The 15,503-nt window shown below is 34.4% G+C and overlaps 1 non-coding gene across 1 annotated transcript; it reads left to right on the top strand.

The window, feature by feature from the left end:
* The first annotated feature begins 355 nt into the window (after positions 1-355).
* LOC141662368 (small nucleolar RNA R71) lies at positions 356-462 on the top strand. Its single transcript, XR_012550488.1, has one exon. It is a non-coding gene; the product is annotated as a small nucleolar RNA R71 (small nucleolar RNA).
* The last annotated feature ends 15,041 nt before the right edge of the window (positions 463-15,503 follow it).

The raw sequence follows: 15,503 nt of genomic DNA on the forward strand, positions 1-15,503 counted from the left end.
GCTGATTCGCTAGAAATAGTACACTGCTCAGTTTCATGTGCCCCCGCACAAAGCTCACAAACACTAGTGATTTGATTAACTCCATAATTAGCCAAAGAGTCCACTTTCATCGTCAAAGCTTGAAGTTGAGCAGCTATAGAAGTAGCTGTATCCACTTCCAAAATTCCTGCAACCTTGCCTTGCAACATTCTTTGCGTAGGATTCTGGTATTCATTAGCTGTCGTGAGCTCGATTAACTCATACGCTTCATTATAGCTTTTTGGCCCATATGGTTCCACCAGATGCTGCATCGAGTATAGGTCTAGACTGAGCGCCCAAACCATTGTAGAAACAGTTTATAATCATCCAATCAGGCATGCCATGGTGTGGGAACTTCCTTAGCATCTCTTTATATCGATCCCAAGCCTCACATAGAGATTCTCTAGTTTGTTGTGCAAACTGAGTAAGAGCATTCCTAATTGCAGCAGTCTTCGCCATGGGAAAGAATTTAGTGAGAAACTTTTGGGCAAGATCCTCCCATTTGGTGATAGACCCTGGTGGTAGAGAATGTAACAAGCACTTTGCTTTATCCCTCAGAGAAAATGGGAAGAGTCGCAGCTTGATAGCATCTTCAGTCACCCCATTGAACTTGAAAGTGTTGCAGATCTCGATAAAATCCCTGATGTGCATGTTGGGGTCTTTTATAGGAGAACCCCCAAACTAAACTGAGTTATGTAACATCTGAATCGTGCTAGACTTGATCTCAAAAGTGTTAGCCGAGATGGCTGGTCTGATGATGCTTGACTGAATACCATTGATCTTAGACTGCGAATAGTCCATCAAAGCCTTAGGAATTTTTGCTTGATCTCCCATCTCTATTGAAGTTGGTTCCTCGACTTATTCTTCTTTTACTACTTTCTCTTCATCCTCAAAAACTTCCCTTCGAATCACTACAGCTTCCTCCTCAGCTTGATCCAGAGTTCTCTTACGAGACCGCGAACGCGTACGCATACACGCTTGCTAGAGTACCTGAAACACGACAAGGAAAATAGTAGGTAAGTTACAAAGTCCGAGTCAATGAACTTTAACGATCACTGATGAAAAACACATAAAAAAAAGTTAACACTGAGTCCCCGGCAGCGGCGCCAAAAACTTGTACTAATAATTCACGCAAGTATACGCGATCGCAAGTAATATAGAATTATTTCTAGTTCATTCCAACAGAGACTGGTTAGATTAAATTTGTGAGTTATGCGCATATGCAACAATGATATGGCTATTATTCAATGCAAAGACGAATAACAATTTGGGTTTTAATTATACTATGATTAACTATTGAGAATTATACTTGAAAACATAAACTAAGAGATTAAAGAGATGTGAATAATATATGACATACACATGGGATTCTAACTTCATTAAATACTTCATTCAATAGCTTTATTGATATTAACCTTAGCATGTAATGGTGATGACACTAATCAGACAACACGAAACTGCTAAACGCCAACTTTCGTTGCACGAATAACATACTGCCAGACATCCACAAAAGAGGTAGAAGCTGAACAGACACCAATTATATTGAGACCCTATATGTCTATACAATTTGACAACATAATGGTTTAATGCACAAGTTATCAATCATGATTACATAGGGCAAGTAAGATGGTTAAAATTACCTACGAATCATGCATAACAATGACAAATGAACCTATGCTAGCATGGCAAGTTCTAAATCCTTAAATTCACTGACGCTTCATTAAGAATTAACACGCTATCTTATAAGTTTGCGATGCTCATAAGATGAATAAGCACAACCAAGACTAGGTTATTATACAATCACCACACACCAAGTAATCGAAACAAATTAACTAAATAAATCTGCTAGAACTCCACGATAATGATTAGCCCATAAACGGACTCATCATCAACGTGAGTTCCGATGAAAGCATGGTATAATAAATGTAGTCTTTATAAAACAAATAATAACCAAGTACGAAATGAGAGTATAGGTTCACGAATAAGAAAACTAGCATCTAAATTTACAACTTAGAACAAAGAATCACAAGTACAAACTAGGTCTTCTTCGCCTTCGTTGAATTGTGTTAAACGGTCTTCTTACGCCTTCTACTTGTGCTCTGGTACGTCTCCTTATGAAAAATGACCTTTATTTATATATATATAGCAGCCCATTCATAGTAAAAATCCTCCAATCAGAAGCCCAATAGAATCAGAATTTAAATTTCCCGACCCGGCGCGGCCGCACACTTGATTAGCACGGGCACGCTGTGTCTCTGTACTTTGGGCGCGGCCACGCTGGCCTTCTGGAGAAAAATCCTTTTTTTTTCTTTTCTTGCTGTAATGAGTTGGTCTTCACGAGCTTTATTCCTTGGACACCATCCTAACACCATATTTGCATCAAATCAATACTAATTCACCTAAATTCCGGGTTAATGCCTGAAATACAAAAACACTAGAAAACATATTAAAACACCAACTTGAGTACAATTACACCAATTCAAAGCTTAATGGAGCGTTATAAAGTGTCATAAATATCACTCAACAGTTATTAGGCGCAATAACATATATATGCTTCTTAAAATTTGTGCATTATTAACTAGAATTACGCATAATATGTGCCACTAATAATTTCATCCAATTAAAACATGCCATGTGTATTATTGTATTACTGTCTTAGACTGATACCATCAGTACCTGATAAACTATTCACATTCATATTATACACACAATATTCACAAACTGCTCATCTTCATCTCTCTCTCACACTGCAAATTTTTCGAACCCGGGTTTTTCATCTTAAAACCCTAGTTTTTAAATGGCCAATATTGATTCCGTCTCCACTTTCTCTGTTGTTAAGTGTGTGTTTAATCACAAGACTTTCCCTGCTGCAAACTTTAAAGCCCCTTTGCATCAAACGGGCATTCCTGATGATTTCAGAATAATTCAAGACTTTTTAGCCCAAAGTGATATTGGGTATTGCTCTCACTGCTCCATCTAGAATCTGGTTTAAACAGGTTATGCGGATTTGGGAGAATTCAACTGTCGATGCTGAAAAAGGGGTCATTATGTTCACTTACAAAAATAAGAAATATGAGATTAATGCAAATATAGTTGAGGAAGCTCTGAAATTGCCTGCATTAAATGGCAGGATAACTGTTGTAACTCCTAATACAACTCTCTTTCAATGGGTCAGAGAGATTGGCCATAGCACTGAGTTCACTAAGGCCAAGGAGATGTTCTGAACAAAGCTACGAAAAGAATGGAATTTCTATTTTGATTGCATAAGCAGAGCTTTTCTGAATAAGGTATCTAACTTTGATGCCCTTCCATTATCTTCATTATAGATAGGTTATTCATTTTTATATGGTCATGTCTTTTATTATGGTAACACTATCATACAATTCCTAATAGCTAGGCTTAGTGATAAAGATGGTGGTGTTGGTTACACTAGGTTTTTACAATTGATATTTACATATCTTTTGCCTGATGTAAGTTTTGAAAAAGATGAATTATTGATGATTTTTCAAATAAATTCCAAATCTCTGATTGATTTAACTAAAAGGAAGGATAGTTTCAGAAGGAGTACAAATTTTCCAAGGGAAATGTGGGTATTTTGTCTAACAAAATGCCTCACGGATATTCAAATTCATACAATTTGGAACATGACACATCCCACCCTGTTCCTGACCCAATTGTTTCTTCTTCACCCACCAAATCTAAACACAATATCACCTCTGATGCTTCTCAAAAGGAATCAGTTGTAAAATCAAAACTAATAGCTAAGACTAATGTGTCTGAGAGACAATCAGGTCCAAAGGTTGTTTCACCTTCACCTAACTCATTCGACAAACAAGGTAGAGCAAGGAAGAAGCATGTACCACCACCAACTAGTACTATAAAGGGTGTGAAAAGAAGGACTACAACTTGTGTTAAGTTGGTAGATGAGACATCAGATACTGACAGTGATGGCCCTATTGTTTTTAAGTTGCCTATTAGAGCAGTGGAGGTTACTGGTGCTACTACAAAGGAAGAAATAGCTGACATTGTAGCTGCTATTCATGTGCAAAATAAACGAAGACTAGTTAAATCTGCTGACAAAGCTCAGGCTAAGAAACAAAAATATGGTTTGGATGTTCTAGCTCAAGTTGCTCTTGGTAAGAAAACTGGAATTCCTGATAAATCTCCAGCAGTTCCTGATCAAGCATAGTCAATTCCTGATGAAGTCATTACAATTCCTGATCAGTCAATTCCTGACTCCTCACTAGAATAATTTATTGAAGTTTCTTATGAATGGGTGAGGGAATTAGCTAAGGAAGTTGGACTGGATGCTTCTCCAAAAACAAAAGTTGTAGACACCACAGTGTATGTCAAAAAATAGTCCAAGCTGTAGTCTCCATAGAAGGGGTACAGTACACAAGAACCATATTCTCAAAGTGAAGATGCAACTGTTAATGCCTCTGCTACACAGGAACCAACCACTCAAACTGTGGGTAAAAGTACTGATAATCAATAGGCTATTCCTGATACTACCCAAAGATACATGTTTTTGTGGATATTGACATTCAAACTACTGTAGAGTAAAGGAAAGCTCATCAGAAGCATATTGCTCAATTGGATGCTATCATTATGAAGGGTTTCGAGCATATTAACGCAACAAAAATGATGTAAAATTAAATTAAAATAAGAATAAAATCGAAACCCTACGTAAGATCCATGCGAAAATAGATATTTAATTTGTAGTAAGAATCTTTATCTTAAAGAAGCTTTAAGAGTTCATTAATGGAGTTCCAAATCTTTTTGGATCACCATGTATCCCGCTCTCTGATCTACGCTCTACGGTATCCACAGGAACGTTTTTCTTGAAGGATTGATGTGTACTAGCACCCGAAAACTCCATCTCTACCACTCTTCCTCTTTCTCCTTGAACGGCTAGGGTTTTGTAAACCATGTATTATTATATATAAATCAGCCCTCAAAGTGTTTATATAGAGAGAAGAATGAGTTTTCTACTTATAATCTAATTATAATTAATACTAATATAAAATCCCAAATTATTATTTACTTAAGTCACACTTAATTAATTAATAACTTATTTCGGAATTAGTTAAGTAATTTCTCTATTTTATTTATTTAATTACTTAAGTCATACTTAATTAATATCATAAATAAAATAAATTACTTATTTAATTTAAATTCATAATTTAAATTATTTCTCCTTCAAGCGTTTTTTCTGTGTGACCATGTAGGTTATTATTACGTTGGTAATAATTTTAATATTTCATATTAAAATATAAACAATAAGTGGTATCTAGTTTTACATCATTGCTACCCAAGTAATAATAATTAAATAGGTGATTCGATTTAAACCTTTCATGATAATGTACAATGTAATATAATCCATTTAACCAAATATTATAGATTATACTAGAAGCATGTAATGTGTCATCCTCATTATAGTTTAATCCAAGTTTCCTTGATCAATGAGTAGACTATCATATCAAATCAATTTTTGAGCGTGACCACGCATTTCATAGTCTAGCTCACACAAGAGGCCAATAATAACACTCCTAAAATAGGAGGGTTAAATCCCATCTAGATTATTCATATATCTCATATGATTCATAATATACCCGAAACACACTTTTATCATTACCCGGTCAAAGGTAACTTTTAATGTAATCAAAGTACATTAATTCTCATATAAAAATATAATGATGTAAATTTCAAGTCGAAGGACCATTACATCATTATCACATTGAGAATTACTTATGACACAGTAGAATCTCGCATTGGGTCTATCCAGCACCATGTACATTTACATCTAGATGTGTTTTTGAATTTAGTATAACCATACCTATGATCAATGAGATGTGATCATCAGTCAACAAACCCACCAGTTTTAATGCATTATAATTGTCTCTTAATAATAATACTCGATTAGGGACCTTTAAGAATATTGATATTATTCCTATAATCTCATTTCTAAGTCACATACTTAGAGATATAAATTGCATATCATATTCCAAGGATATTAATTAACTTAACATTTATATCGCAGTAAATTAAGAATTAATAAATTATAAAAGGAATAATCGATAGAACATAAATATTAATAATCCAAATGTCTTAAAATAAAACATTATAGTGTTGTCTCTAAGGCACAAACACTAACACATTAATGATCCCATCTTTGAGTTAAGCACACAAGAACCTTCAGCTCAAAGGATTGAAGAAGCTTCTGAACCTCAAGTCCCACAAGAACCAATAGTTCAAATAACTGTTACATACTTAACATCAAATCCTGACATGGGATCAATTCTTGACAAGCAGCCAATTCCTGACACAAGGTCAGTTCTCGATGCATCTATTCCGGACTCTACAAATCCTAATGTACTAGTCACTGCTAAGGATAGCACTGGGGCCATCTTGGTACCTCCACATACCAATGGACTCTAACACTAAAGGTACTATTCTTTCTAAATCTACTTTATCTGCTTGCATGATTATAAATAGACCTGTTGATAGAAATTCCATTATTTCTATGACTATAGACCACTCCTCTTTACCCCTCTTATTTCTTCTTTTCCTAGAGAGTTGAGCCTTTCGAGTGAGTTTGTGAGAAAAGATTAAGAGAAAAACAGAATTATTGAGAGGCGGTCTTCTGAACTGACAAAAGGAGAGGTAGATAAGAGTGACAAAAGTGAGCTAGATATTATTATTTCAATTAATATATGTGTGAGAAGTGATGAGTTCACTTTAAAAGAAAAGAGAGTTTAGGTGTTCTTGGTTCTCCTCTTTCAGGTTCATCACAGGCAACTGGGCCTTCTAAGTCAAATCCTGATTTAAAGCTCAAAGGAAAAGTTTCTGACACTATTCCTGATGTTCCTAAAAAAAGTTTCCTGAAGAATTTTCTGATAATGGTCATGATTTTGGTGATTCAGATGATGATTCTGATGTTAATCCTGATAATGCTGCACTTAAAGCTGGCAAAGAAGCTTCTAAGTTGTCTACTTTTGGGTCATCATCTAGTCATGCTCCTACTCGTGATGCTCATAGAACTCGTGAATGGAATCATTCATGGAGGTTTACAAGTTAAAAGATTTATTTGGAAGCTACACAGTCTCTAGCTGATCATGCTGTTCATTTGGTCTCACATCCTGACATGAAGACTTCTACCAAGGCCACTATAGTACTAGTCAAAGGGATGCATTGTTATGTCTCTACACTCAAGCAAGACAATGTTGATCTTAGAGAAGAGCTTGTTGACCTTTCAATGACTATCAGTATTCTCTCTCTTTTAGAAAGTCTAAATTCCAAAAAGGGGGAGATAGTAGTACTAAAGACAAAATGTCAACTTAAATCAGTTTTGAGGAAAAATGTTAATCCTGATAATGATGGTGATATTGTGGTAGTTCAATCTAGAGCTAGAATACAGATACAAACACAAACTAAACAGTCAACTCAAGTCTCCAAGGATGGATCCAAGACTATAAAGACCAAAACAATTACTCAATCTCAAATCCTAATGGAAAAGCACCAATCAGGATCTGCAATTCCTGACAGAGATGAGGTGATAAATGATAACCTTAAAGATTCACAGAGGTTTTATAGATCTTAAAGACAAAAGCTGGAAATATTATGACTCTCTGTCATAAGGATAAAAGGGTGGAAGAACTATATGACAGGAAAGCTTTTACCCATCTAGCTGATGAGTTTCCAGACATGTCACAAGATCATCTAATCAAGAAAATTCTAAAGGTAAAAGGAAAACTAAAGGTGGTAGAAAAGATGGAAAAAAGAAAGGTTGATGAGAAAGTTGTTCAAGCTATTGTTCCCTCTCAAAGAAGGACAAGGTCCAGTGGAATCAGAATTGAGGAGATTCGTGAGACTCAAACTCCTAAGCTTTATATTGATCCTCAATTTATCATTCCTGAACCTAGGAAGAATGTCATTAAACTGATAAATGCTAATGTTGATGCTGAAAGTGAGGATATTGAAATGTTTGTGTTAAGAAGAAAAAGGAAACTACAGATTGAAGCTGCTCCTGCAAATCCTGACATCTCAAATGCTATTCCTGACAATCAAACTTCAAATCCTGACAACATAGTGACAATTCCTGACACAGTTCCTGGCAAGGAAAATACTAACACTGCAATTCTTGACAGTTCAGTTCCTGACCCAACATCTGAGAAATATTATGTAATTATTTTTATCAATAAATAATTAGTATGTGATTTTATGTGAATTTTGGTGAATTATTTGATAATTGATATTAATATTTGGATGTTTATTTCTGATAAAAATTTAGACATTTTAATCTCTAATTATCCAAAATTAAATATAGATAATTTTGGTATTTTATGGTAATTTTTGGATTATTGTATGATTTTATAAGAATTTATAGAATTAATAATGATTGTTTTTACGTAATTATAAAATTACTTTTTAGAATCTGAAATTGTCGCACTTCAACCGTTCTTGAGTTTATACAACCCGAAACTCTTCCGAAAACTCCTTCCTAACATAATCTGATAATTATGAGCACTTTTCATGTTTCGACTTTTTCGATTCGGGGTCCGGTTTAACCTATACGAGTCCCAGCATGAAATTTTCGATACGCAAATCATTTTATAGATTGATAAAAACCTGTATTCCCAAAAGGCGAGATATTATTACCTTATTTTCGTAAAAAGTATTTTATAAGAGGCTCTGTTTTAATAATTATCCAAATCTTGTATTAAAATCGTATCGTCTTTATAGTTACTTAGGGGCTAAGTAACCTATTTTCGGATCCGATATATATATGTAATTACTGAACTATTAAATAAATAAAATATGTGATGTATATGTCAGTTATGTTTTGCTGTATTACTAATTGTTTGTGATTTGGGATGCGAAGATTAATTTTATAATTAATTATCGAGTTGTATAAATTTAATTCATTTTTAAAGTAATTATATTGCATATTTATGCTTATAAATACTAAAATTGCTCCAAAAATTATTTTTGTTGTTTTATAATTTTATTTATTATTTTTAGGAGTTTATAAAATTTAGAAATCAATATTTTATTTATTAATTATATTTAAATGAGTTTTCTCATTCCATTTAATTGTAAAATTAATATTTAATTCCATGATGTTTCAAAAATCCTGAATATTTTATTTTATTAACTTTTAAATATTTCGAAAATTTTAAAATTATTTTGGAAATTTTCTGGCTTTTATTTAACCGCACGTTTGTTCGTTAAATTATAAAATACTCGTATGTTCCGTGATTCAAAGATGTTATAAAAAAAATTAATTAATTATTAGTTTCAGAATAGTAGAGAATTTTAAGATTATTTTGAAATTATTTTAGCGTATTCTCACCCGCCGAAATGCATCATTAATTATAAAAATATGAATCAATTTACAGTTTTACAGTTCAAAAGAAGCCACGTAACAATTATCAAGACATGCGGCTGTATTTTAGGAGAAGTGCGGGTCTGCTGTTTTTCCCCAACCCAAAACATCAATTCCTCTCGGCTCTCCCTAGTTTCTGAATCTCTCGATCTCTTTCTTCTTTCTTCCTCAAATAATCTCTCAATTTCTCCTCATAATTTTGTTCCTTCTCTTTCCCTTTTCCCCCTTCCTCCTTCGTTATTTCTCTTGCCTCCTATTGATTCCATCGCCGCGGTTATGTCCCTCTTTCCGGTTAGTTTCCGGTGATTTCTACAACTTCGTTTTGATTCCTGGTAATATATACATACGAACATGTATATATTATACAGAGTCGTGCCCTGTTCCTGCTCCGGTTGCGCGTAGGCGCGTGTGATGTGGTGGTTTAACTGTTATTTTAATTATTGACTGAATTTTTTATTTTTGCAGATTATTTGCTTGATTTTCGTGAAATAAATAAATTTTGTACGGGAATTTTAAAAAAAATAATTGGTGAAATTCGTGTCGGAAACCCGAATTAATCGGGCACCCGCGAATTTTACCGTCGTCGGCGATGAGCCTTGGCGAGCAGACGGTGATAATTTTTATCTGAGTCCTACGAATAAAATAAAAATACAAATAAAAAAATAAAAATATGAATAAAAGTACGAATAAAAATAATTAATAACTGAATTGTATCGGTGATTCGGATTGCAAATGGTGGGTGGTTGTTGTTGTTGTGATTGTATTGTTGTTGTGGATTGACGTCGAGTTGTTTCGACGGGTAGGCCGATAAATAAAGGAGACGCTGCCCCATTTTCGGGAAATTAATACCGAAAATACGGAAACGTAACCTATAATTATCGGAGACGTCGAACGAAAGTAAATAATTATATCATACGAACCTAGTTGTGTGTTGTGATAAAAATATTTTATAATCCATTACCCTATTATTTTCAAACAACGAATATACGTGCTTTCCGAAAACAAACACCGAACTTAGTTTCGAAGATGTGAACCATAATTACTATGTGTATTTAAATAATACATATAAATATAAGTTGGATTATAAAATCGTACGGGTAGAATAGGATAGTGATGTGATGTTAAGCGAAGCAATTATCTGAATTAGGGTATTTTAACTCTGTAGGTCCTAGTCGGAAGACCCGAGATTTGACGTTGGACTAGGAGAGATCTAGCGATTAGATGTCGAGATTAATGAAGTTCCAATCGAAGGGCTTGAGTGTTGGGATCGTATCCAGAATGGGATAATCGTTTGAGGATAAGGTCGAACGTTAAAGTCGAACCAAAGTCGACTAGTAATAGCGATAAAGCTTATCGAGGCAAGTATTCCTGAACTTTTTTTTAAAATACTGCAATTATTTCTTCGTTCCTATTCTAAGTTCAGAATAGTTAAATGCTTTATATTTCACTGCAATTACTCTGATTATGCATATTCCTTTCATTATTATTCCTGTAATTCGATTGCTCTCTTGAGCAAATACCCATTCTTTCAGGTTATTTGCGAACCCTGAATTGGGATGTTTTGAATTCAAAATGATTTGACATCAAAACACTTTATGGGATGGATGGTTATTGTGAGGACGAGTGATGAGCTGGATCCTATGGGCCGGGAATGGACCGGACCCTTGGGCAATAGAGCCTAGGTACCTGAATGGATCTATACAGTTGGGTATAGATCTACAATGTATCCTGACTGATCAGCAGGGTATAAGTGTGAACTAGTATCCAGTTTAATTTGTTGTTGATCTCCATTAACGACATTCTCTCTCGAAAGGTTTTATGATTTCAAAACCGGACAAAACCCTAATTCTGGAGAAGAATTTGGGATCGCTTGTCACTTTTGGAGGCTCGTGACAACCCACGTTTATTTGCTCCACTCACTCAAATAAATAGAATTGTTTAAAATTATTTTAAGATTTTGTCCGGAAGTTTTTCCTTTGGTATTAATGCTTGAAACTCAAATTATATACTTGTTGGGCATTTTTGGCTCACTCTTGCTTTGTAAATTCTTATTTCTTCCAGAAACAGATTAGGATAAAAGTGAATAGCTTTGATAGATAGTTAGAGAAATCTCCGCTGTGGGAGGTTGAAGAAGTTAGAAGAATATGACAAGAGCATTAGTACAAAGGTATTTACACTTGTATTCTAGTTATTGTGAGTTGTAGAAGGTTAGATTCTTGTTTCATACCATAACCTGTAAACGATCCAGATTCAAGGGGTTAATTGAATATTCTTTTATTTTATGTAAAGATTGTTTCGTAACACCAAATCTTGACCCCGGATTTGGGTTGTTACAAGTTGGAATCAGAGCTACAGGTTATTGGTCACTGAAATAAGAATAGGTGAGGGTAAGATAGGAATGAAAGGCGAATATTGCAACGTTATAGGTATATTGAGTTCTCAAACCCTACAATAAGGAGCAATCGACAAATCGACGAAGACTGGGTATGTTACCCTACTTTCATGTGGTTTTAAGGAAAATGCGATAGAGTCTTGTGAGAACTTGGTGAGTTTCGGTATGATTTAACTTAGAATTAGGTAGTAGGATGAGCTTCACGCTGGAGGCAACGAGTTGATGAAAATTGATGAAGAACCAACGTTGCACGTTTCGAAGGCACCACCGTTACGAAAATGTTCTTATCACGTACCGGGCGTTGCGCAAGGAATGGTATCTACCTTATTGGGTATGGGAAAGTATAGCAAGGAGGTGCGACCCTATCTACAGACTGAATGTTGAATCGCGTACGTGATTGTAAGCATAACATCACGGACGATGACAAGAATGTCAAAGATAGTATCAGATGTCAGCATTGCAGTAGAATTGCGAATAAAATGATATACAACGGTAAATGAAGTTTCGTCGACTAATAAGTGCGAGCAGAATCCATGGAAAAGTAGAGAAGGTACCAAAGTGGAGAGACCCTTATATGGGCATGCTTTTAATTAGACATTTCATTAGTGAATTCTAAGAATAGCAAGTAACTTATATAGTAAGGACGACCAAACATTTGATTTTCAAAAATTTTAAAATGAAAGTTCGAAAAAGATTTTCTTAATCAACTTTTAGAAAAAAAATTGCATAAAATAAGTTTCATAATTTGGTTGTCGAATTACTACTTCAGTTCTTGTTATTATAAACAAAAAAGGACCTAAAAGGATAATGAATCCAGACTCAGTGTTGTTAGTTCGGAGGACCAAGGAAACCTATTAGCAGGATGAAAATTTTAAAGTTTTCCATAAAAGACGAAAGTAAATTTTGTTTAATAATATCAAGAATTGAATCAATATGTTAAAACATTATTTACCCAATTCATGAAATTATTAAAATTTAAAGAGATTCGTGATTCGATTGGACAAAGGATGATCGAAGGAAATGAAAGAATTTTCCGGATGATTGGAGAGGAATAATATTCTTATCAATAAAATTGAGACGAGCGTGATCGATGGTTAATCTACGCGGTATAAAGGAAAACTGGAAGCAATGATTATAAATTTTGTAAGGACGCGATATGATCAAATTATTAAAGTTTTGAATATGGAGGCATTTCCAGAAGACATTACGAAGTTATAATGTGACATAAACGGTGAATCTCTCATTCGAATGGTTCCTGAAGGCATACGTAAGTAAAACGTGGAAGGTGATCAACACTAACATTCTTTCCTCTAATACTTTAGCATATATTCTTCTTGAGTCTCAAGTACGTATGAGCTCTTCTATTGATAAATCATAGGAGATGAAAATGAAAGAAAATTTCTTGTATTCCTTCTGAATTATTTCTTTCCTCAAATTATTAGTTCCTGATTGAGACAAACAATGTTGTGGTATGACGCTTTGTCGGAATGACAAAGAGTCGGGTGGGACGCCACCTAATCATGTGCTGTATACCATATAGTATGAAAGACTGGCCATCTTGAGTACGAATATGGTTGTCTCATTCACATCTAAATCTTTACTCATTCTTCTTCCTTCAATTTATTGACTTACAGATTATTCCAAATGTTTGTTACATTGTTATTCCTTATCCAGTCTTTCAATAAAAATCATATTCACAAACTCCCTTTTTGTGTAAAGTTTGATGTTTGACGATTTCAAAAGAAATGGAATAGTTCCGGGTAATTGGTAATTACATGTCGAATGTAGATATGATCGCAAGCAAAAAGTGGTGAACATCTGCGGGTAAGGAAAAAGGAATTCATCGATAACATGGACGTGGCGAAGACATCAAGTCAGACAGTTGTTCGTGTTACGGGGATCTCATCAGTACGATAAATTGCGTTAACGCGATGCATTTCAAATCAGAAAATTCTGACATAAAATGAATCGTTAGTGAACTTCAATAAATAAAATAATTATAAAATAAGAAAGTAAGGCTATGTACATCAGACAATGCGAACGAGTATCGGGACGATAATTGAAGATCAAGGAAATTTTGAACGATGTCTCAGACAGGCGATTAAGACGTGAAGCATCCCTTCGTCGCGGAAAAATATTTATCGTGAAGATTCAAGGTAGGAGAAATTTTAATTGCAACCGAATTTTGGACGTCTTCTTCAAGGAATTGTGGAGTTCCCTAACTTGAGTAAATAAGTTATGGTGAATTTTATACCCTAACCGGACCAATAACGAAAATTCGATACGGGAACATAAATGAAGATGAAACAATGGTGACTCGACTGTGAAACCTTTTAAGAAATAACGAACTAATGATGGAGTTTTCACCCGATTGTGATGATGATAACTTAGACCCTGTGTGGTTATTAAAAGATAAATAAAATAGTTAATGAAATTGAGTATGTATCGTCAAAGATAAAAGATTGGATGTGGCATAATTCTTGAAACTAACTATACACAATTGGTAATGACAAGAAATACGTTAAAAGAATCGCGAAATTAAATTTTGAGAAGATAACGAGATAAAATTTTAAGTTCATTAATAACAATTCGTAACATCCTGAAAGAACTGAGAAAAGTGTGGTTATGTTAATCCTTGTTTGTGTAAGACCCAATTCCAATTAAAAGGATATATGCTATGTCAGTCAGATCCTGATCAAAATGATGGAATGAGAATGGTGGCGAATTGATGATTTTGGTTGATGGAAGTGGGTGGATACGATTATGGATGATTTGGTTGATTGATGGTGTCGACTTGAGTCCGACTGGTAGTCAATGGTGTAGGGGAAGTGCTGCCCAAATTTTCAAAAATTACCCTATTTTTAAGGATAAAGAAGTACATTTTCATTCTCATTGATACTCCAAATGATTGTGATCTCGGTTTTTGGAAAGGGTTGTCATGACCAAACCAACTTTATATAATTGGTCTTTGATTCCAGTTAGCTAGTCAGCACTTGGTTTAATTGATCAATTAAAAGAGTTAATTGATTAACTTTACCAACTAATGGTTAGTTAAATGGAGATCGATTCCAATTAGATTGAGTCAAGCTCTAACATGATTTTCAGAACTGAAATCAAAGCAAATAGCAATTTGGAAAAATTGAAAGTTTAGTAGAATTAGAGGAATGTTAATGCGGATATGTGCGATGTTTTATCTAGATGAATACACCATTTTTGATAAATAAGAGGAACAGAGAGTTATTGGTACCTGCTAGTGAGAAGAATATTTTAAAGAACTGAGGGTTCAAGATAAAGCAAAGAGATTTTATCATCTCTAATAGCGCTCCAGGAAGGACTTGAATGTATACCCATATCGAATGACGATTTAATAGAAGCTACTGTAAAGTCATGGAGGGAACGTTTACAAGAACTAAAGATCCAAAATAGAGCGAAGGAATGTCACCATCTGTAATAATACTCCAGGAAGGACGCGAATGTACATCCATGTCGAATTACGATTTTATGGAAGATGCTGTGAAATACTGGGAAACTCACAAATCTAAGTATCTGATGTAAGATAGAGACTAACGAAGTCCAGATGTGAACTCAGGAAAAAGGAATGTTAATCAAATGGGAAAAGTCAAATATGCGATCAATGATTTGAGCGAGGCTAAGAAAATAAATACTAATGAAATTTTAATAATTCTGTTAGTAAGAATTTACACCTTA

Source organism: Apium graveolens, chromosome 5 (genome assembly GCF_009905375.1).
Source record: "Apium graveolens cultivar Ventura chromosome 5, ASM990537v1, whole genome shotgun sequence".
NCBI lineage: Eukaryota > Viridiplantae > Streptophyta > Magnoliopsida > Apiales > Apiaceae > Apium > Apium graveolens.